Source organism: Podarcis gaigeae (genome assembly GCF_964106915.1).
Source record: "Podarcis gaigeae genome assembly, chromosome: 5".
NCBI lineage: Eukaryota > Metazoa > Chordata > Lepidosauria > Squamata > Lacertidae > Podarcis > Podarcis gaigeae.
In genome coordinates, this window is record NC_139681.1 from 23,093,472 (window position 1) to 23,114,587 (window position 21,116).

At 40.4% G+C, this 21,116-nt stretch overlaps 1 protein-coding gene and 2 long non-coding RNA genes across 5 annotated transcripts in view; 2 read left to right on the forward strand and 1 right to left on the reverse strand.

The window, feature by feature from the left end:
- Positions 1-21,116, forward strand: part of NRG3 (neuregulin 3) — a 579,635-nt gene that overhangs the window by 12,164 nt on the left and 546,355 nt on the right. The gene's annotated exons all lie outside the window — the stretch shown is intronic.
- LOC310845434 lies at positions 8,647-12,022 on the reverse strand. The gene is made up of 3 exons (XR_014564722.1): positions 11,835-12,022; positions 10,725-10,879; positions 8,647-8,784 (listed from the first exon to the last, which is right to left on the reverse strand). It is a non-coding gene; the product is annotated as an uncharacterized lncRNA (long non-coding RNA).
- Positions 12,688-15,014, forward strand: LOC310845502. Its single transcript, XR_014564813.1, has 2 exons — positions 12,688-12,921; positions 14,444-15,014. It is a non-coding gene; the product is annotated as an uncharacterized lncRNA (long non-coding RNA).

Below are 21,116 nucleotides of genomic sequence, written 5' to 3' on the forward strand. Positions count from 1 at the left end.
AGGGCACTATGTAGACAAAATATATTATCAATCTCTTATTTAAGGCATGGTGGCAGTTTATCAACCTTTAATAGTTGCATAGATGCAGGGATTTCAGTAGCTTGCTTAGCTTACAAAGGTGCAGAAGCTCCTTTCCTACTCTGCATCTGGCTGCCCTATTCCACAAAGCGATGTAGTGGGTAATCTCAAAATAGTTACATGTTCCTTTTAAATAATTAATCTATGCAAATTTTCACCAGCTGTTTTCTTTTCCTTGCTGAGAATGGGGGCAAACCTATCTTTAGATGGAGCTTCTATGTGTGCATGTGGGGGGGGGGAGGTACTTTGACAATGGATGGACTTCTGCAAAAATTCCCGATTTTGGATTTAAAGTCTCTTTAAAACTCACATATAAGATAGTGTGCATTATATAGAATCCATATACAGCAAAGACTCAAACAAATTGTATATGTTATAGAGCAGAGGTAGGCAGAAGATAGGTTGGGATCTACTGGTAGATATTTTGGGGGAGACTGGCAAGGGATTTCTGACACACACACACACACAGAGAGAGAGAGAGAGAGAGTTGTGTTACAGCAACACCAAAAAAAACCCTAAGTTGCTGAAACACAGTGCTTAGGTGAGAAGCAGAAGTGCAATTTTGCATGAAAGAACTCGTGAACTTGGTTCTGGTACTAACCACTTGTTCAGAGGCACCCTGTCCTTAATTCTTAGCATCAGTCTACACACCTGAATCACTAGTGCATTTTGCTCCAATTGATTGTTCTATACATACTTATTCAAAGGTAGGTCCTGGTGAGTTCCATGGGACTTATTTCCATGTGAAGTGTGTGTAGTGTTGGGGAACCTGCAGCCCATGGGCCTAATGCCCTCAGTGTGGTATAGCCCAAACCATCCCCATCTGTCCATTGATTCGCATGCTATGATGTCAAGTGCCGGAAGGTAAACCCAAGAGGCTAAATAGAAAAGGAAGAATTGGGAGTGCGCCCTAAAGGTGTGTTCACATCACCATTTCCTATGGCTCCAGCATGTTCCCACCACAAGTATTTTTAAGACAGGTTCACATGATGTTAGCCACAATCCACCTGTATCCCATAGCTTTTGGAGAAATACTCCTTTTTGGTGTACCTTCCCTTAAATCAGCTTCCGTCTGATTCCAAAATGCAAACTGCCATTCTTTTGTGGTGTGAACACTTCAGACAACATCTTCGCATGTGCTGATGACAGCATGGATGCAGAAAGAAACTTCACTTGGTGTGTGGAAAGAAATAAACAGGTGAAGGCATCCCTTCCTCCACTCTGATGTGAACAGTGGCAGGAGAATGCAACGGGGATGTGCAACGGGGAGGAACAAACTTGCAGCATTTTGAGCCACGACTTCAAAGGAACAAAATCCTTTCGCCGCTCAACTCAAATTCAAGCTGCACCTGCAAAGGAAGACTGAGGATTCTCCCTCTGAAGATGAATCACCTTTGAATTGAATAGAATTTATTACGGTCCCAGACCAGGCTCACATACCGTGCTAAACAGATCAGAAACACAATAAAATTAAGTTTAAATTAACAATCAATATAACGATAAACAATGCAATTATGGCAGCAGTTAAAATATGGTTTAAGGTTTAATCTCTACCATATTATCTATAATTTGCTTCTAATGCCTTAGTCTTGTTCCCTAAGTTTTATGGCAACCATGCAAAATTTGGCCACCTTTAACGTGATCTCTGGATCCTTGTCCTCTGTCAGAGATTTTAAACATTGAGGTTCGGGCCCACTTGGAAAATCACCTTGTGTCAAGTGATGCTGAGTTACTGACACGTGGGAAGTCTCACTCCCTAGTCAAAGTGGCAATTCCCTACCCCTGGTGTACAGGATTGTAATTTTATGCACACTTATTTAGGAGCAAGTGATCTTGCTTGCTTGCTTAGAAGAAGGCTGCATCAGGCTCAGTGGCACTTCTTTCTAAGTAACACCGTACAAGATTGGCCTGACTGACAACATACTGCCCCCCTTCTCTCTCTCTCTCTCTTCCTTCCTTCCTTCCTTCCTTCCTTCCTTCCTTCCTTCCTTCCTTCCTTTCCTTCTTTGTTATCCCAAAAGGTCCCACTTGAGGAGCACCTCCTTACTCTAGTAAGAAAAAGAATGAGACAAAGGGGGAAATTGATACACCCAAAGTAGAGGACCTTGTCAAAGTAGAGGACCTTGCCCACATCAACTTGAGGTTCCCTAATCCACCAGCCATGACTTGTTTAAAGACCTTGAAACTCGGTTATTATTTTTAATGGTGATGAGTAATCCTCTCAAGATGTATGTCTGTTACTGAAAACTTACCTTTTGGCTTTGTTGTACTGACAGATCTAAACGGTTGTCTTCAAAAGCTCTGCAGGCATTGGAATATCTCCTTGAGCTTCAAGGGACACTTTTAACATAATGCATTTTCTCTCTCTTTAAAATCTCAATGGCATGAAATCAGTTGGGGGGTAAACACCCTCCCCCCCACAATTCACCACAGTTTGGTTCTCCCTCACTCCTCTGAAACTTTAGATTTCTAGCTCATTATAAACGGAGGCTTGATTGCTGGCTGCTACCAGATAGAGGGGCTGTAGCACTGCATAATAGCACACCATTAAATTAGCATTAATAGCAGTGAGCTTCTTTCACAGATCGGATCATTCTCAGGACTCGTAAAGCAAAGCAGCTGACCTAAGACAGACTGATTCTCTTGCAGTGTCTTCTGTGGTCTCTTTATGGGAATAGCAAAGGTTATTTTTCACTATTCCATTTGGAGGTGATTTAGACACACGCAGGGTAGCTGGGGGCTGCTGTTTTCCAAGATACAATCAGGATCTTAATGAAATCAATTTAGAATGATTTATATCCTGTAGCGCTGTGATGTCTTAAAATGACCTTGCATTCTGCAACACTAATATTTTCCTACTCTTTGCATGCAATAAAAACCCATATAATTTGTGATCTCTCCCTTTTAAAAGACAATTCTTGGTATTTCATCACAATTTAGCATCACCAAGAAACAGAACCCAAGATTTGGTCGTGGATGGAGAAGCTGTACATGCTCCATTTGAAGCGGGGGAGGGGAGGGTCACCCGGGACAGGGAACAAATTTAGGCCGTACCTTAGTATTGCCCCTGAGTAACACTTCATGTTCTTCCATTTAAGTGTATGACAGTTACACGTGAGGAGGCTGTTGTAGTGAGAGCAAAACTTGTCCTCCATTCTGACAAGGTAACAGAGGCGGTTTCAGGGTAGCGTGATCAGTTGGGCCGCACTGAGCACCGGTGCCACAGGGGGCAATGCAACAGTGATGTAGAACAGAGCACAAGAGGCAGGCGGCACCAAATTTTATCATTGCACAGGGCACCATTGAAATTTGAGAGCCTAAAGCATGCCACTGCAAGGTGGGCAGGGAGTGACCCTCTCTGATAGAGATCCCACGGGAGGTGTGCCCTTAAATGTACTGCATCCTTTAAACATTTTGCAACATGTGTTTCTTCTTTAGAATGACTTTGTGGCTGACTGATGTGTTTGCATGTTGGGTTGGCTCAGTTTTCAGTTGCAGCCCAATCATACAATAGTTGCTCAGAACGAAGTCCCATGCAGTTCACTTAGATAGGTGTGCACAGAATTGAAACTTGGGTTAACTTTCACTGCATATGCAGATAGTAAACTGCTTTGATGGATTTTTATGAAGAAGTGGTATATAAATTTTATGAAATAAATACTGCATTTTTCCATGTATAATAGACCCCCCCCCCTAAAAATAATGTCAAAAATTAGGTGGTGTCATACTCTGGGCCATCTCCCCCCATTTTCTTAAATCTGAGTCCCCCCAAAATAGGGTGCATCTTATAGACAGAAAAATATGGTACATAAGATAATTATGCTTCATTAAATTATAAACCAGAACATATTGATTAACTTCAGCTGGGTTACTACTATACATTTATTAGAGTGCTTTTCTTTCTCTCCCCTCCCTGCATTTATTTTTTAACCTTCCTTAAATTTATTTCTTACTCTTTCCTTTAATTGAACTCCTGTTCCATTTATTTGTAACTGATATATAGCATTATCCAAAGTCAGTCTTATACAGAGAGTAGACCCATTGGAAACAATAGACACAACTAACATATTAATTAATATTAAATTAAATTAAAAACATATCCATTAATTTCAGTGGATCTACTCTGAGCTTAATTTAGACACAAACAATATCTAAGTTGTTTTTATTTGTATGTAATGTTTGGAAATCTTAAGAACAAGTCCCTCTGAAAGGCTACATATTGCTAAAAACAACAGCACCCCCATCACAATAGGTCTGTGGATGAATGACTTGAGAATTGCAAATAAAGTAGCACTAAATTATTCCAGCTGTTTGGCATTGAACTCTTCCAGTAATAGCTACTAAACAAATAGCAACTAATGGATTTCCCCTATGCTATGCTATGTATGCGCGGTTATCCTCATCTCTCCCCCGCCTTTTATATTACGTTGGGAGGGGGAGAATTAATGCCCTCTCTAAAACTGCGAGTAGCTTTGCCACGGAGAAATGGGATTTTTGTTTGAATCTTGCCGAGATAAACTGCGCTGAATTGGTATGGTAATTTTTCCTTCATTTAATAGTATCAAAGATAAAGGCTTTGCGGTGGCAGGGTTCAATGGGGCAAGAAACTTAACTGAGTGGATTATCCTTATGAAATTTCAGTACTACTGGCTTAGGTTGGAGGTGGCTTTATAATTGCATTTAGAAGCTGTGTTCCTGGGGCTCTCCTGTGAATGGCTGTTTACTTGCATTTTTTGTTGTTGCTTCTTTGCCCTGTGGCTGAAGGACACTTAACATAGGCAGTGTATTATTGTCCCCATTTTCTTTTTCAGCATAGCATTGTGTTTTGTTTACATCAGCCTATCCCTTAGCAACACGCATTCAGTGTAGTGATAAAGTGTATGCGATGTGAACTATGCCATGAACTCACCGGGTGCCCATTGGCAAGCTACTGCCTCCTTGTTACAGCTTCTCATACAAGATCAAACAACATTGGTTTACCTTACAGGGCTGTTATGTGGAACACAGATGTAATCCATCTTCGCAAAGCACCAAGGACTTTTGTAACTCTTTAGAAGTGAAAGGCCTGAATGAAAGGCCAAGCTTTTTTAAAAAACAGAACCTGATTGAATCCGAGCCCAACTGATCTTCAGTTTATTGAAGGTCCTGGTTTGGTGGAACTTCATTTTGAAAGAGGATTTTTTTTAATAAAAAAAAAACAAGTTATGTGAAGGGCATGGTAGGTGGGGACCTGCTGTTAAAAGGGTGAGGGAGCCAGAAACATCACTGGGCATGCCCAAGGTTGTCCATAGAGATATTTGGGTATCCCTATGTTCCAATGAAAATACTAATTTTTAAACAAGGCTAGGGGTGCAGTTTTTTTCTTACAGGATTTTTTTTACTGTTAAAGAGTTGGGTGGATGTTCCATTCTATCTATAGAGAGGGCGGGGGGATACCACCCAAATAATAAAGATCTAGTTTCAAGAGAAGATTAAGGTCTTCTGGCATAAATAAACTTTCATGTTTAGATACTAATAATTGTCATTTATAAGTTATCCCTCCCCATCACATAATTAACACATTTTGAAGCAGTCCTGGTACAAGTGAAAAGGATCTTCACCATTCATGGGAGCTAGAACGGATTCCTTTATTTCTTACGATTCATGAAATATATCTAATTTTCCAAACTGGGATCGCTTTACTTTCCACATGGGATCAGAAGTCCCTTGAATAACATATATGCTGAACCATGAGATTGATCAGTATCCCTTTAAAGCTGGAATGTATTATCATTCAGTAGGACAAGGGTAGCTAATGTTGTTATACTCCATCTCTTTTCAGTTCCAGCCAACAAGGCCAATGGTCATGGATGATGGAAGTTTTAGGTCAGCAACATCTGGATTTGTTGGCTATGACTACAGGTGGTGTTTGGAAATTGAGCATTATTGACATTTGGGGGTCCTTATCATCTGGTATGATACTGCTAACATTTGCTATAAGGATGTCTAGATACAGTTTTAATGCAATTCTTCATTGTTTCTCTTGATGCTGGTTGTGAAATTGTGAAGTGACAAATAAACATTTGAAGATGGTTGTCATTGGGAGGAAAATTGGACTCCACCCGAGTAGCTGAGACTTGAAGGCTTTCCTCAACTATTGGTTTTCTTTGTACCCTTGGGCAAGTTGTAAGTTCTCAGCCTTGCTCTAACTACCTCAAAGTGGGTAGTGTGAGGACAAACGAGAGCAAGGGTGAAATTTTGTACAATAATTATAATTTATGTATACCATTGAAAATCCTGATATTAATTAAAGTCATCAGTGAGTAGAATGTGATTTTCTACTTTGCCTGGCTCACTGTGCAGTGAGTCGTATCACTTCCCGATTTCTAAATTGCATGGAAATAATTTTATCAGTGCTCCCTGTCAAAAGAGATAAGTCTGTTGAACTAAAGAAAACCTATTGTAATATGAAGAAAACTCTGGCAGTTACATCTTTTGGTGTCCCTCCTGAAATCCTTTTGATTGGTCGTTCAGGATGATTTTTGCTCATGGTGGTATTGGGACAGTTATATGACATCCTGCTTTTGGTACTGTTCATTTCCAATCAGTGCATGTCCTGTAACTTCCTCCTGAAATCTGATAACATTTTAAACCACAAATGTTGCAGTTTATTTTTTAATGTTTTTTTGTCTCACCTTTGTTGTGCTACAGTGCAGGAGTGCCCCTCCAAATGGCAATTTATATGGTAACACTGGAGAGGCATTGCAGAACAACTAATAAGGCAGAATGATGTGTGGACAGCCCAGTATAAATCCATCTCTAATGCACTATTATTGCATCAATAAAATGCTGCAGAATATACCCATGAATGAACACAAGTCTGGATGGAGTCTTGCTGTTAATATGGGATGAGTTCAGACTCGTTGAAGTCCTTCACATTGTGTATCTTTGGTTATAGCTACATGGAGGAAGTAACATCTGATTCAATGCAGTTGAGATGATGAGCACTACTTTGTAGCACTTTGCTTGAGTGCAGTGGGTAAAAAGGAGAAAAGGGAGCATAAAATCCCTTGAAAATTAGAATTGAGACAACACATCAAGCTCAAGGTAAACTCAACGCAATACAAAGAAGAATGTGTGAGAGAAGAAATGTCCAAAGGACCTTTTGGGGTGGGATACAGTATGATAAGCATTGTGAATATCAAGGGAATATCTAGAGAAACTGCTGAATTTCCATCCATTTCCCACAGAGTTCACCAGTCTAAAACTTTCCATGGGAGGTAAACTAAGGATGCACAGATACCCTCCACCATTAGGAGGTTTTGTAAGTCTTATTGAAAGTGGTTTGTTTTCTCTCAAAATACCCAAGATGTTTGCCCAAGGAAGGACCTCTAAATTTGCCTATAAAACTGCTTTAGTTGAAGCTTGGTGCCTAGAATGCTTGCCTTTGATGGCTTCAATAAGAGATTGGTTAGGAAACTGTGGATGATGCTACAGAATACCTAAGAGATAGTAGCTTACTTTGCATAAAGTATGGCTAAGCCATACTTTTAGTGTGAAGTGCATGAGATGAAATTAACCAAAGAAACCCTTTGTTTTGCATGTCCCCCTTCTGTTTTTTCCTACTATGAGGATAACTTTGACATCTGGCTTTCCCTCAGCCTCAGATTGTTTCATCCAGACTCAGGTTTTGTGGATTATTAAAAACTCTGGTTAGTTTTAACAAATAGCTTGAAAACCAATGCTCGAAGTTGGCTTGTTTCAAAACTGACCATAGTTCATTATAGTAACAAGCCCATGTCTAGCTAACAAGACAAGCTGAAATTCAGGAAAAGTAAACCCCAGTGCTGCTGTTAGTGCATTTACCTGCATGGCAGTGGCAGTGCACAAGCCTGAGGCATCCTCAGGATTGGTCCAGCTCATGCTAAATCAGGGATATCCAAAGTAGTGCCCCTCAGTATTATTGAACTACAACTCTCATCATCCCTGCACATTGGCCTTCTTGTCTGGGAATGGTGTGAATTATCGTCCAACAATATCTGGAGAGCAACACATTGACCACCCCCATGCTAAAATATAGTTTAACATGTGTGGCTATGGTCTCGGTTTGAGCCATCAGGTTTCATGGAATGAGGCATTGGATAACTTCCATTTTTGTAGTTCTCCGAATGGATATGATCCACTATCATGTGCACAGATTTAGTAACTGGATATGCCCCAACGTCTGGCAATCTTCGAATGTGCTTGTGCTGGTTGGTTATTGCTATTTTTATTTATCAGTTTCAGGAGCACAGGATTTGTACAAGGGATCTCCTGGGCAAAATATGGGATTTAAACTAGTAAGCTACCTAACAACCAGGGTTTTGTTTCTCAGAATCGCCAGCCCAGGTCTGAATTCAGAAATGGATGCCCTTGGGCATTGCCCTGACCACCCTTCACAGGGAGAAACAGAAGCACTTTGCAGCAGTCAGTTGCAGCTCATTTCTTCCCGAGCGACCCAGTTCCCAGAACTGTGTCATTTAAAGGCTGCTTCTTGTCCTTTCTGGTTTGCAGCTTGCTTGCATATGAAAGACTAAGTACACAGAGATGCACCATTCTGATCATTAAAATGTATTTCTACTAATGTTAGCAATATTTTTGGCAGCTGTATGTGACTGTGGTTCTCTCTGTGTGTGTTTTCCTGATGTGCTCATTAAAGGGAGGGATTCAAATGTAGGTAGAAGAAGCCTTTAAAGAGAGGAAGAAATTTATAGGATTAAAGAGAAGAAAATAACTCTTGTAAAATATTAACTTGCATGCTGTGAATATTCTGTCAGTGTGAAAGCAGCTGTGGATTTATCAGAGGGCTTTATTTGTATTTTTCTTTTAATGACAATCCCATAAAAAGATATGGGAAGATTATATCTAACTAATTAAAAGTATATTACATTGGGATTATTTCACTGGAGATTATTTTCTAGCAATCCTTTTAAAATCTTGTTTTCTATTGTGTTCCAACTCACTGAAATAAAATTATGTGTGCTTGTAAAACACATTTAGATTTTAGGTGTGATGTCTGCTGAGTCACTGCATCTTGTTTACATAAAGATACCCAAGGTTGCTTTGTGGGTTATGCTTGATCAAGAGACCCCATTTTTTGGCTTGCTGGAGAATCCCAGTATTTTTTTGGCTGCACATTCATCACTATTGGATTGGTTTTGTAATACCCCTGTTGATTAGGCAACACATTCTTTACTTGATGCTATTGGTTTGCTACTTGTAAAGAATTTTGATCTCCTTCATCATTTCCATAAATCCAAGTATTCAGTTTTGCTCCTGTGGAAGGATCCAAAATGGCTTCCAGGGAGATATTTGAGAGGAAACTTTGGAACAGTAAAAGCTGTTCAACAGGGGAGCAAGAATTTCATGAGAGGTGGTAGTATCTCTCCTTCACTGGAACTATTTGAGTGGGGACTGTTTTAATATTTGCCAAAATTGCTATAGCTGCATCCTGCAATGAGCAGAGTGGTTTCTCTTAGATACTGTAGCTTCTAATGTTCCTTCCAGCCATTTTGAGAGTGAATTCTGTAACCACCACATTTGAGCAAATTTATCAAAATCATGAAGTCCATCATGTGTTGAAACCAGTTCTGATAACACAATTATTGGAGATCCTCTTTCCTTTTACAGCATGATGGTAAAAATGTGGTTGTATGAGGCTACTCTGAAGTTGAGCCTTGCCTTGGCAAGAGTAGGGAACAACCAGCTGAAACACAATTGTAAGCTTTTTTAAAAACAACAACAACAACTAAACAAATATAATAAATGGTAGGGTGAGATTTGGACCATCAGTGGACACAGGAAATGGTTTGGGCAAGCTAGAGAAATGGTGTTTGATTAAGGGAAAGAAAGAGGAAGCAATGCTTTAGCCCAGAGTGACCTCCAGATGTTACTGAACTACAACTCCCATCAGCCCAGCCAGCATCACCAGTGGTTAGGGATCATGGGAATTGGAGTCCCTTATCAGCTGGGCGGCATCACATTGGCTATTCCTGCTTTTCGTTTAGGAGTCGAAGGCAATTTGAGAGTGGATTAAAAACAAAACATGAAAACTGTAGCTTTTCCATTGACTTTCATGGCTTGTGGACTGTGCCCACACTGTGAGTCAAAAGCTAGGCAAATATGTTAAGATAAGAACATACTGAACTGTTCCTAATAGCAAGATCATTTAGACAATGAGTCCAAGATCCTTGTGTGCATTGGTTTGAAGCTTGATAGCTATTGGAAAATGCATTCCTAGGGAGGGTGACCCATGTGTTCTTGTAAGCAGCTTTGCACATGTTTGGCAGTTTTTACTTGATTGGATGAAAAACACTGTAACTGGGTAGGCAGTTGGTTTGCACAATGGCCAGCATGTGAAGCAAACTCTATGGAGCTGTGTTTTCAAGTTACCACCGTACAGCAAAAATCACATAGAGGAGTCAGGCACACAAATAGGAGGCTGGGTAGGATGTTCACTGAGACATAAATCACCCAGAACCTGGGAAGATGCAGTTATTTTTCCACATGGATTGATGGAAGAAAAAATGGAATACCATCAGATTCCTCAAAGTTTTGTTATAAGTCCCTGTCAAATTCTGAGTTATAATAATATGTATTTCACAAAGTTTCTCCAGACATATGATTACCTGTTAGGTGTGGTACACAAAAGCACGCTGGGTACTTGTAATAAAACCTTATTCTGGGGAATAACTGCTTTTCCCTTCTCTGGTGGTGGGACAAGAGTCCAGTGGGACATAATGGAATATTCTTCTCATGTTCCAAATTGATATATAACGATGCACTATGGAAAAGTTGGGATTGGTTAAGCATATGTGATAAATAATATAATATGTATAAAAACTTATTTGATAAACTGTTGGTTTCATCTTTTAGTTATGTATGGTGATAAGCAAGAGGCCTATTCATCCTGCCAGTTACACAGCTCCCTTTTCTGTACTGCTGTTACCAGCAATTTTATCAGCAGTCGCCTTTAATACCTTATTCATGTGCTTTGGGGTGAAAAGTTAATGTAGCTATATATTATTCATCCAAGAGAAAGGACATTTTTTTCAATATAAGTTGCCTCATTTCTCTTGGAAAGGGGCAGCGCTGTGAGCCAGAAGAGCAGTGTAAAGCTCTGTTGGATGTGTGTCAGTGAATTAGGCTTTATAGATCCATGCTTGATGTTGTTTTAATATTTGCAGAAAGTTTGGGTGTCTAATAATCTACCTATTGCAACAAATTTACTTTTGAACCTTTCCTGTCTTTCTTGTGTATCTCAGGTTGACCTGCTGTCACCCTTTTTAGCCACTATAAAAAAAGTGCTTTTGTTTCTCCTTCTCTTTCTTATTTGGTTTATCCAGATGAAGTAATAGATAAAGTCATCTTGCATATGCATGCACTGATGCTTTATTTAATCCAGTGTTTCCCAAACTTGTTTTTGGACTACAAGTCCCATTACCCCTAGTCAGGAACAATGGGCATTCTGGTCTGAAAACAGCTGGAGACCCAAGTTTGGGAAGCACTGATTTAATTCAACTCATTTGTGGTTCCAAGTGCTTCTGTGCCAGCACTGAGAAGTTTCCTTGTCTGGTGGCAGCTCTTTATGAAACCTCATAAGCCACTCACAAGAGCTATTGCAACTACTTGGGCAGTTTTTCAGGTAGCTTTGTGGGTAGGAAAAGTGCGCTGAAACACCCAGGCTCAGAACTAGAGCCTGGTGTTCCAAAGTGCATGTTGCTTCTGCTGCCTCTCACCTCTTCTCCTGCAATGCTGTATTGTATATAGGTTCCTGAATCTTCTCTTCAGCCTGAGCCAAATGGTTTGGCTACCTCAGCAAGTCTTCAGCTGCCACCAAGCCACCCCATCTTCCTCTCAGGTCTTCTTTCTTCTCCCTAAATCCTTTTGCTCTGTGGTCTTCTTCTGATTGTCCATCATGAACACTAAGCACCAGCCGACATGGACGGACTCTGACTGGCTAGTACCCAGCCATTCTGGCCCCCAGGTGACTGTTAAACCAACTCCCATCTGGCTAGACAGAAAGCTTCCCCTTTCCAACACATTACACTGTACATGACACTACAACTGACAGAATATATTACACAATACCCATTGAAACACAGCTTAAACAAACAGGATTGCTTCACGTTATAAAAAATAATGAATGATCAGTCGTATGGCTCCTCTGGTACCTTTTGTGAATTCCCAGATTTTGAGAATTCATATGGAAAGGTGATCATAAAGATGGACTGAAGATGAGCAGGACAGGAACCCTAAGTTCCCTAGCCCTCCTTTCTCAGCTGACTTCACCCCATCTTTCTTTCCATCCCTGCTCTCAGCCCCTTGGCAAGACATTTCGTCTGTCCCCTGGCTTGACTTCAGACTTCTGCATCCTTCCTGTCCTCCCTTCAGTCGGGCTCAGCTCTAGCCTGCTCCAGTGGCTGTGCTTGGAGAAAGTACTGCCTTTGTGATATCACTAGCCAATGCACCAATCCCCACATCTCAGAATTCTTGTCCATTGGTGGGGAGCGGTGTAATGCCTGCAGATGATGTCATAAAGGCATTACTTTCTCCCTTAGATGGGGAAACCTTTCATGTCAGTTGCCCATGTAGTTGCTAGGATAAAAAGGCATTTCAAAGCAACCTTCTAGGGGCCACACGCCAGTGGCTGGTGGAGTCAGAGGCAGAAGTAACAAATGCACATTTTGTGTGCAGTAGGCTAGTTTCTTCACACACTCACAAGCCAATCTCTATCCTCCATCAGCCAAACAAGAAGCATTATCAGAGATCAAGGGCACATTCCAGGCAGGCAGAAACACTCATGAATTGTCTGAGGCAGGGCAGGTGAGGAGTGCGGCCTGAAGAAAGGGGGTGTGGCCAGATAGAGAGATCTTGAGGGCTACATGTGACCCTCCAGGCCTGTGCTTCCCCATCTCTGAAGTAGACAAGTAGACTGAAATGGTAATCTGGAAAAGAATAACAAAGACACAGCAGATAGGGAAAACAGTGACATCAGATAGGATTGGGGGGGAAGCATTCTCAAAATGAAAGGACTGTTATTATCTGAACAAACTGATTTCAGCCTGAAAATGGAAATGGAAGATATCTTCAGGGCATCTTTAGTAATGTATAGTTCCGGCCTCAGTTTGTCACCAGCTATTTACACTAAGTTCCTTTAATCCTGAAGCACTATTTATCTCATCTTGGATAGTCACTTAAAATCTAAAGTATTAGATGTGATCTTAAATGTTTGTGGTGATACAGGAAGGCATGCTTTTAGAAAGTATACACAGTAATAAAATGGAATGCACAGTTTGTGTGTTAAAACTTTACTGTCGGTAGAGCTTTTAGCCGCACTAATAAGAAAAGTGATTTTATTCAGAGCAAACAGAAGCTATAAAAGGTTAACGCTCTTTTGTTGCTTTGTGTTTTGCTGTGTGAACATTAGTGTAGGTGCCTGCTGAAATGGGCAGATAAATCCTGTATTTGCTAAAATTTAGCACTTAATAAGCTATCTTTAGTAAAAGTATGAAAAAGGCTTATGCCCCTTTCTGACAAGTTAAGAGAAATAAACCTAAGTGAGACTCAATAAAGAATCCTTCTAGTCTCTCAGATTCTGCCCTGCTCCTTTTCAAAATGGGTTAATGTCGCTTCTGATGTTTGGAGGTACTGAAGCCATGTAATATGGGCTTAGTTTTCAAAGCAATGGATGCATTTGCACAGTGTGACTGTGAAGAGGAGTTCAGAAGCTCTCGCTTCTATTTTGGATTAAGTACAGCTTGTTGAACTCAAACAAACTGCCATTTATCTTAACAACGGTTTGTTGAAATAGGCTAGCTTCAGACCATAGCTTATGAAATTGGCTTGTTTCAACAAATGTGGTTAATCTGAAGCACAAGTAATCACTTCCTTGTGGCTGTGCCAAAGGAGGGGGAGCCAGGGAGCCCAAAGTTCATTGCAGCTCATTCTCATAAAGCTAAATCATGGTTCAGTGTTATGAGAACACAGGAACTCTTTGCTTTTTCCTGCTAAACTAACTGATATGACAACAAATGGTAATCACTGCCAGTTGGAAGGGCAGAGTTTGCAGGTGGCCTTCAAGTGGAGGCCACTAGGTGTCACATAGCATTTATCATGAAAATGGGAGGTGGCCTTGATGCCACTGATCTCGTGTTTAACTTACTGCTGTGGACTGGTCATTCTATTGCTCTAGAATTCAACCCTTTCAGACTCAGGACCCAGCTTTTTAACCTCGAAAAAAATGAGGCCAAATTTAAGTTTAGCATTCATTCCCTTTTCATCTTTCTCTGAAATGCTGAATGCTTCAGCAGTGAGGTGTGAAAATTCTGTCTTTTGCTCTTCATAGAACAATCTGTAAAGAATAGCAGCTTGCATTGCCTGGTCCTCTCCATCACATTTGCTGTAATATACAGTTATTGACTCGCACTTGCATGTATAAAAAGCAAGCAGTGATATCAAAAGCCAATGAGAGATCAAAAAGCAGAAGCAAGGTCACTGCTCTCTAGAAAGCTCATCCATCAGGGAGACCAAGGACAACTCATTCCCATGGCCAGGCCTGAAACAAGACTAGAATGGATCTAAACAGATACAGGCTGTGGTCTGCCGATTAGCTGACCCTGCCCTCAAATCTTCTTGTGTACCAAGAGGTTTCATGGCAGGTGTGATGTCAATGTGAAAAGACATATTTGAAAGCCACTGTAGGAAACGCTGTTGGAGAAAAGGCACATGCTCACACTTCATCTCTGTTACCAGTCGCTGTTGTTAATGTCTATCTCACTTTTTTTCTATTTAAAAACAAAGCAGCTAATTGCAGAAGTTGTCCTGCTGATATCACAGGGGAAAGAATTTCTTTGTCTACTTCATTTCTACACATGGCTTCGTCCCTGCTTGTAAACCAGTAAAAATTTCACCCCTGATTTGTGCCTAATGTTTTATAAGAACTGCATCATTGGAAAAACAATCTTGTAAATGGAAAGTTGTTCTCCCTTGTCCAAACTCTCTGAATATATGTTTACATTGATTCCTGCCACCTGCCCCTCATAAATGTAAAGCCAATTAAATACCTTTTGTTTCCTATCATTTCTAGGCATACCTTCCCCTGGATGTTGTGCGCTTTTTTCATTTTTATCCTTTTCCTGGATTCTTCTATTTCTTCCGGTTAGCTTGAAGGAAGGTAGTCTATCCTAAAGACAACCTGTTGGCCTCTATAAATGTGCAGGCCAAATAAGGATATCAGAGGATTCTGGGAGTGGAATTTATTGGTGTTTGCTTATTCACTCCATATTCGGAATGGAAATCAATCCAGTGAACATGATCAGTATTCACTGTTGTTGCTTTGAGTCCAGAAACAATATGTAACTGAGTAGATTCCACGCTGTTATTTGCGTTGTGTTTCCTTTGCACTGAAATGAATGATGTGGAATAATGGAATGGTAATGTAACTTATGCACCATAAGTTCCCTAATTAATTACATAAAATACATAATTTACATGCTACCACCACAGCATACAGCCAGACGAATAATGTGGTTTTTGATGGAGGGTGAACTGTAGCAGAATGGAAATGGTGCTGCATGTGACAAATACAGTCTGGAATGGAAATGTATGCCTTCTTCCATCCCTGCTTGCTGGAGAAGAGCAAGGGTCAATTGAGCCTAGGGGTAGCCAATGTGGAATCTAGCTCCCATCACCCCTGACCAGTGGCCATATTGGCTAGGGCTGATGGGAGTTGTAATCCAACAATATTGAAAGGGCACCATGTTCACCACTCCTGATCTACTACAGTATCCTGCTTTTCCAACAGTGGCCAGTCAGATACTTGTGGAAAGCCTGCAAGTAGGTAATGAAGACAACATTTCATGATTTCTTTTAAAATGACTCAAGTAAACTTCGGTAAACGAAAGCAGAATTAAGAATATGGTGCCAAAGTCACGTGAAGAAAAATCGCTGTTGACCACATTCTACAAGTTGTGCTTTTACACGAGGAAGTATACTCATAGATGGAAAAGCTGGTGGGAAGAATTGAAGAAGAATCATATTCCAGATTTTAGCTCTTCAATGTGTATACACAAATCTATAATTATCTGGAGGCTGCAGAGTGATGCCCTGGTTCCCAGCCAACTGCGCAAAGAACAGATATCAGATCTCAAATGATTCTACTGTATGTACTTGTTCTGTTCTGGTAAACCTCCCCCAGCAACAACATCACAGATCCTGACCTGGAGGATTGCTAACATCTAATGGGAGGTGTTAGTTGAGTTGTGCAACAAGAAATATAAAGGTATTTATGTAAGACGTGGCTGCTTTTTATTCTCAGCATAGTGGATCGAATGCTCTTTCAAAGCTTTTTTAAAAAAACAAAAACAAAGCTCTGTGTAAGCAAATATAGACAACACCCAGAAATAAACTCAGCTGAAAAAATTAGATGCAGTTATGTAGGGCGAGGAAGGAACTTTACAGTTCAGGGTTCTAGCTTAAAGTTTGTCAACCATGCTACATAATATGGTGAAATATACAGGAAGGGTTCTGCTTTAAAGGGAAGAGAATCGCTCCATGATTCTAGTGTGAGATCGTCAGTGACCATATACACTGTTCACTGTTCAGCTTTCTATGAAAAGCTACACTTTTCAGAGTTCCCTAGGAAGAAGAATTGTTTGTTTAGCTAGTCTGGGTGTTGTAGTTCTGTGTGGGGAATTGGGGCTTCCTAACAGCCCTCAGCACCGACAATAAACTACAGTTCTCAGAATTCTTTTAGAGAAGCCATGACTGTTTGAAGCAGTATGATACTGCTTTAAATGCAGTGCTTTTTTCTGGGGGTATGCAGGGGTACACATACCCCTAAACATTTTGTGAATCTTTGTACTTTTATCCATTTGTACTGTTTTTAACACTTGATTGGGAGCCACCCAGAGTGGCTGGGGAAACTCAGCCAGATGGACGGGGTACAAATAATAAATTATTATTATTATTATTATTATTATTATTATTATTATTATTATTATTTACTGTATTTATTTTTCCCAATTTGAAGTATAAAATGGTGATTTTCTTGAGTCAAAATGAGAGTACATTTTTTTAAAGAAAAAAAAAAAACACTGTTTAAATATATAGTGCAGATGGAGCATATGTTGACTATTTGCAAATAGGAGTTGCCGTTAGCCAGTTATTTCTGTACAAACTGCTTTTTTCAGACAGCCATTTTCTTGCTCCAGCAATAACATGTATTTCGTATCTGGATTACCTTCCAGCCTGAGTGCCTACACTAGCATTACAAAGTACATTTTGTTGTACTTTCTATTATCACAGGTTGAAAGCCTTCAAAAGTCCTTAACAAATGCGCGTGAGAGATTTTTAAAGTATGTATCATTTCGTGAAGTGCATTTCTAAATGGTGAAAAATTGGAGAGTACCCCTAAGTTTTGATGTAGTTTAGTGTAGAACAGGGAAGGACAAGGTGTTACTGTAACTTGCTTCCAGCCCCAAAGACACTTTTGAATCTTTTTGATTATCCTGAAGTACATTTCTAGGCCTCATGAATGTGAAATGAAGGGGGATGTGAAGGCAAGGACTGGAATTTTTTTTTTTTTTAAGCAGATAATGAGGAACTCATTCTGTTTTTCAGCTTCACATACATATACAGGTAAGGACCAATTTATGCATGTCCAATTGATGTGCAACCGCCAGTGTGTGCATCACAGCGATGTGCAAGTGCCCCAAAAAGAATGGGCTTATATGTACTTCGCTGTTGCACATGATGACATGGAACACAACCCCTGCACAAACTGGGGGTTGCCTACAATTAAAGTTTTGAAAGGGTTCACTCCCAAGTTTTCAATTTATGGAAAGGAATTTTAAGACACAGGTGGCTAACCCCTTCCAGCCTGAGGGCCGCATTGAAGGTTGGACAAATCTCAAACTTCTACAGGCCACACATACAAGCTTACTGCATGCACACACATGTGGTGGATTTCTAAAACTCAGAGCACCTGAGTGCTATGGTGGGGCAACTTCTCTATCCCCTTGCAATTCTAAAGTGCTGTGCTGTGATTCACCTGCAGGTTCACCTGAACATAGAAGCCAACTCTTAGGGGCTGTGGGGGGTCCGACCCCTACAATGAAATATTTGAGGGGGCTGGGGCCCCTCCAAAGTTGATGGGCACTGCCATTCAAATAGTGTGTGCACACACTGCATCATGTAATTGCTTTTGCATTTAAATTGTTCAACTCTTAGGTAGAATACGCAGTTTTCAATGCATCCATCCATAAAATATGCATTTTGTGCACTTTTTTTTTTTTTTTTTTTTTTTGCATAAATACGTATTTTATATGCACCGTTTGTGCACCAAAACTGAAATGCAAAATCTAGAGAAGTGCATAATCTGACTGGGAATTGCATTGTGATCTGCAAGGGCTTTGGTAGCATCAAGTTAGTCCACTGTGAAAAGTGGACCAAAGGAATTCCTTTCCCGTCATTGACTCCAATGACAGGTTGTAAATAATTAGGATCTAATTGGACTATATCATTGGAAACTTAGCCATTTGCTTTTTGAGGCATTCATTGCTGACATCTAACTGATGATCATCTTTGATGGCAGCTTGTGAGAAATCGATAAGAAAGTGAACTTAATTTTGCATATCCATTAATTTTGACTTTAACATATGTGTTTTGAATGCCATAGTCACCTTTGTAATTTGTTGTCCCTGTATACCATGATCTAGGTAACCTCAATTAGCAAAAACTGATTAGTACTTTAATTCTTTGCCAGGAGTTTTTCCCCATGGCTGCCCAGTATAACTGATACACTGTTTAGGGGATGTGGCAGAGAAGGAAACTAAATTTGGGTAATATATACTATGTTAAAATAGCCCCCAAATGTTGGCAAATTTTCTGTGGGAATAAGTACTGCTTCTTTTTGCTGGATTTAATGACCTATAAGACATAGTTATAAATACCCTTTTTAAGGAAAAGAGCCAAACTGATGAACTTTATTTTTCAATAGAGCCTTCATTTCAGTGGCACACTTTTGTGTGATAAGAATATCTGTAACGCACATGAACATAATTATTTTTAGCACTGCATTTGTTAAAATCCCCCTTACTTTCAGTACATTCTCTTACCTTTTTTTTAAATAAAAAATCCCTCTCAAAAAATGATTATACATATCCTTTTGCAGATTCACATATTGCACTGCTATTAGTTGACCATAGATACCAGCAACCAAGGCTGTGGCTTTTGGAGCAGCCAATTTGGTGCCCTCCAGGTTTTTTGGACTCCAACTCCCAGCATCCCTGGGCATTGGCTATGCAGGCTGAGGCTGATGAGAGCTGTAGTTCAAAACATCTGGAAGGCACCATATTAACTACTATTGGTCTACTTATTTCAAATTGTTATGTGAGCTTGCTCACTTCTTCAGCTTATTCACCTCTCTTTCAGTTGCTTCCTCCACTCCTTCTCTAGGTCCTTCCCTTCTTTTCATCATTCATCTAGACTGCCCAGACTTTCCTGACACCCCCTCCCGCACCATTTTCATTGTTCTGCTGTCTTTCAAAGCCTCAATTCCTCTCTCCCAGATTCCCTTACCTCTTCAATCCCAGAATCTAAAGAAGTCTCCTATTTCTGTGACAGAACATCTACTTTGCTTGCAGACGGTTCTAAGTTAAATCCCTGGCATCTCTAGAGACGGCTTGTCACAAAATCCTGAAATGTGATGTGGATAGGTAGCTTCAAATTGTCTAGATCTATGCTGTAGTTAATAATGTGTCTTAGGTTTACACGAACCACTATGCTAGCTGAAAGAAAAGAAAAGAGTCTCAACCAGTTTGTTTGATCTTTGCAGGCTGCATCAAGATCTCTTTCTACCTCTCTATCAAGCTGCTCATTGGGTTGCAATTTCATTGTGTTCAAAATCCTTTTCCCCCCACCCCCTGCACAAATAAATAGCTGATGGCATTTATTTATGGAAAGTTATTAGCATTTATTATTTATATAGCACAGGGATTGATCTTCTCCATTCATATATTCAAGGTCAAAGCCTGCTAGCTTTCTCATCTTGAAGGTAGGTCACCAGCTCCAACAGCTAGGGGCAGCTCAGTTAGGGAATAATTCATTTCTTTTTGCATTCAGCTCCTCCTCCTGCTTCTGCTGCTGCCATTCCATGAGAAAATTTCTCTCTTGACCCACCTTATTCCTTTCTCTGGATCACAGCCAACGCAGTGTAGAAAATGAATGGAGGGTGGAAAGGAGATAGAAAAGAGGTTGGCGAAGCTTCTAAGCAGAAGTCCTGGAGCACAGCGGCAATAGAAAGAGCATCTGAGAAAGCAGTCATTTTGAGGGTTGGCTGAATACCATTAGAAGAGATAAAAGCTTTGGAGAAAATGATATGGACAACAATTTCATAAACTAGACAAATGACTGTACATGAAAGATATTGTCAGGAGCCTATAAAGTAATCCATTTTACACTATGGAATAATAATCCATTTTGTACCCTGTTTTTCTTTATATGAAGAAAATAATCATTGCAACCCTCACCAGCTTCTTTGTTGTCATGAGTAACAGAGATAAAATGCTTCAGTTCATATGGACAAACAAAAACCTCTAGGCTGGTTCTCTGTCACGAGGAAGATTTCTCCTCCTGCAGCACCATCTTCTTTTGGCTTTCTCAAAGGCAGCTGCTTGTCTGCGGCAAGTTGTAAAACTGGTGTCCTGAGAACGCCCAGCCTAAGGAGGACAAACAGCAGGTAGTTTAGTTCTTTGGTGCACTAAACACACAAACGCCTCTCTGGTGGCTTGTGCTCTGAGCTGGACTGTTTGAGCAATGGTGGGACTATGCCCGCTTGCAAAACTTAAGTACCCTCGCCTGACAGTGTGGGCCTAAGCCTACATGGAAGTTGCCAGTGTGTCTTCAAGTCCCTTCTAGTCTTAGTGGACAATGGGGGAGGAAACAGAGGTGATTCTGGCAGCCCCCTCCCTTCAGGCACCATCTCTCCCTCAACTCCTGGTGCATCCTGTCTTTCCTGA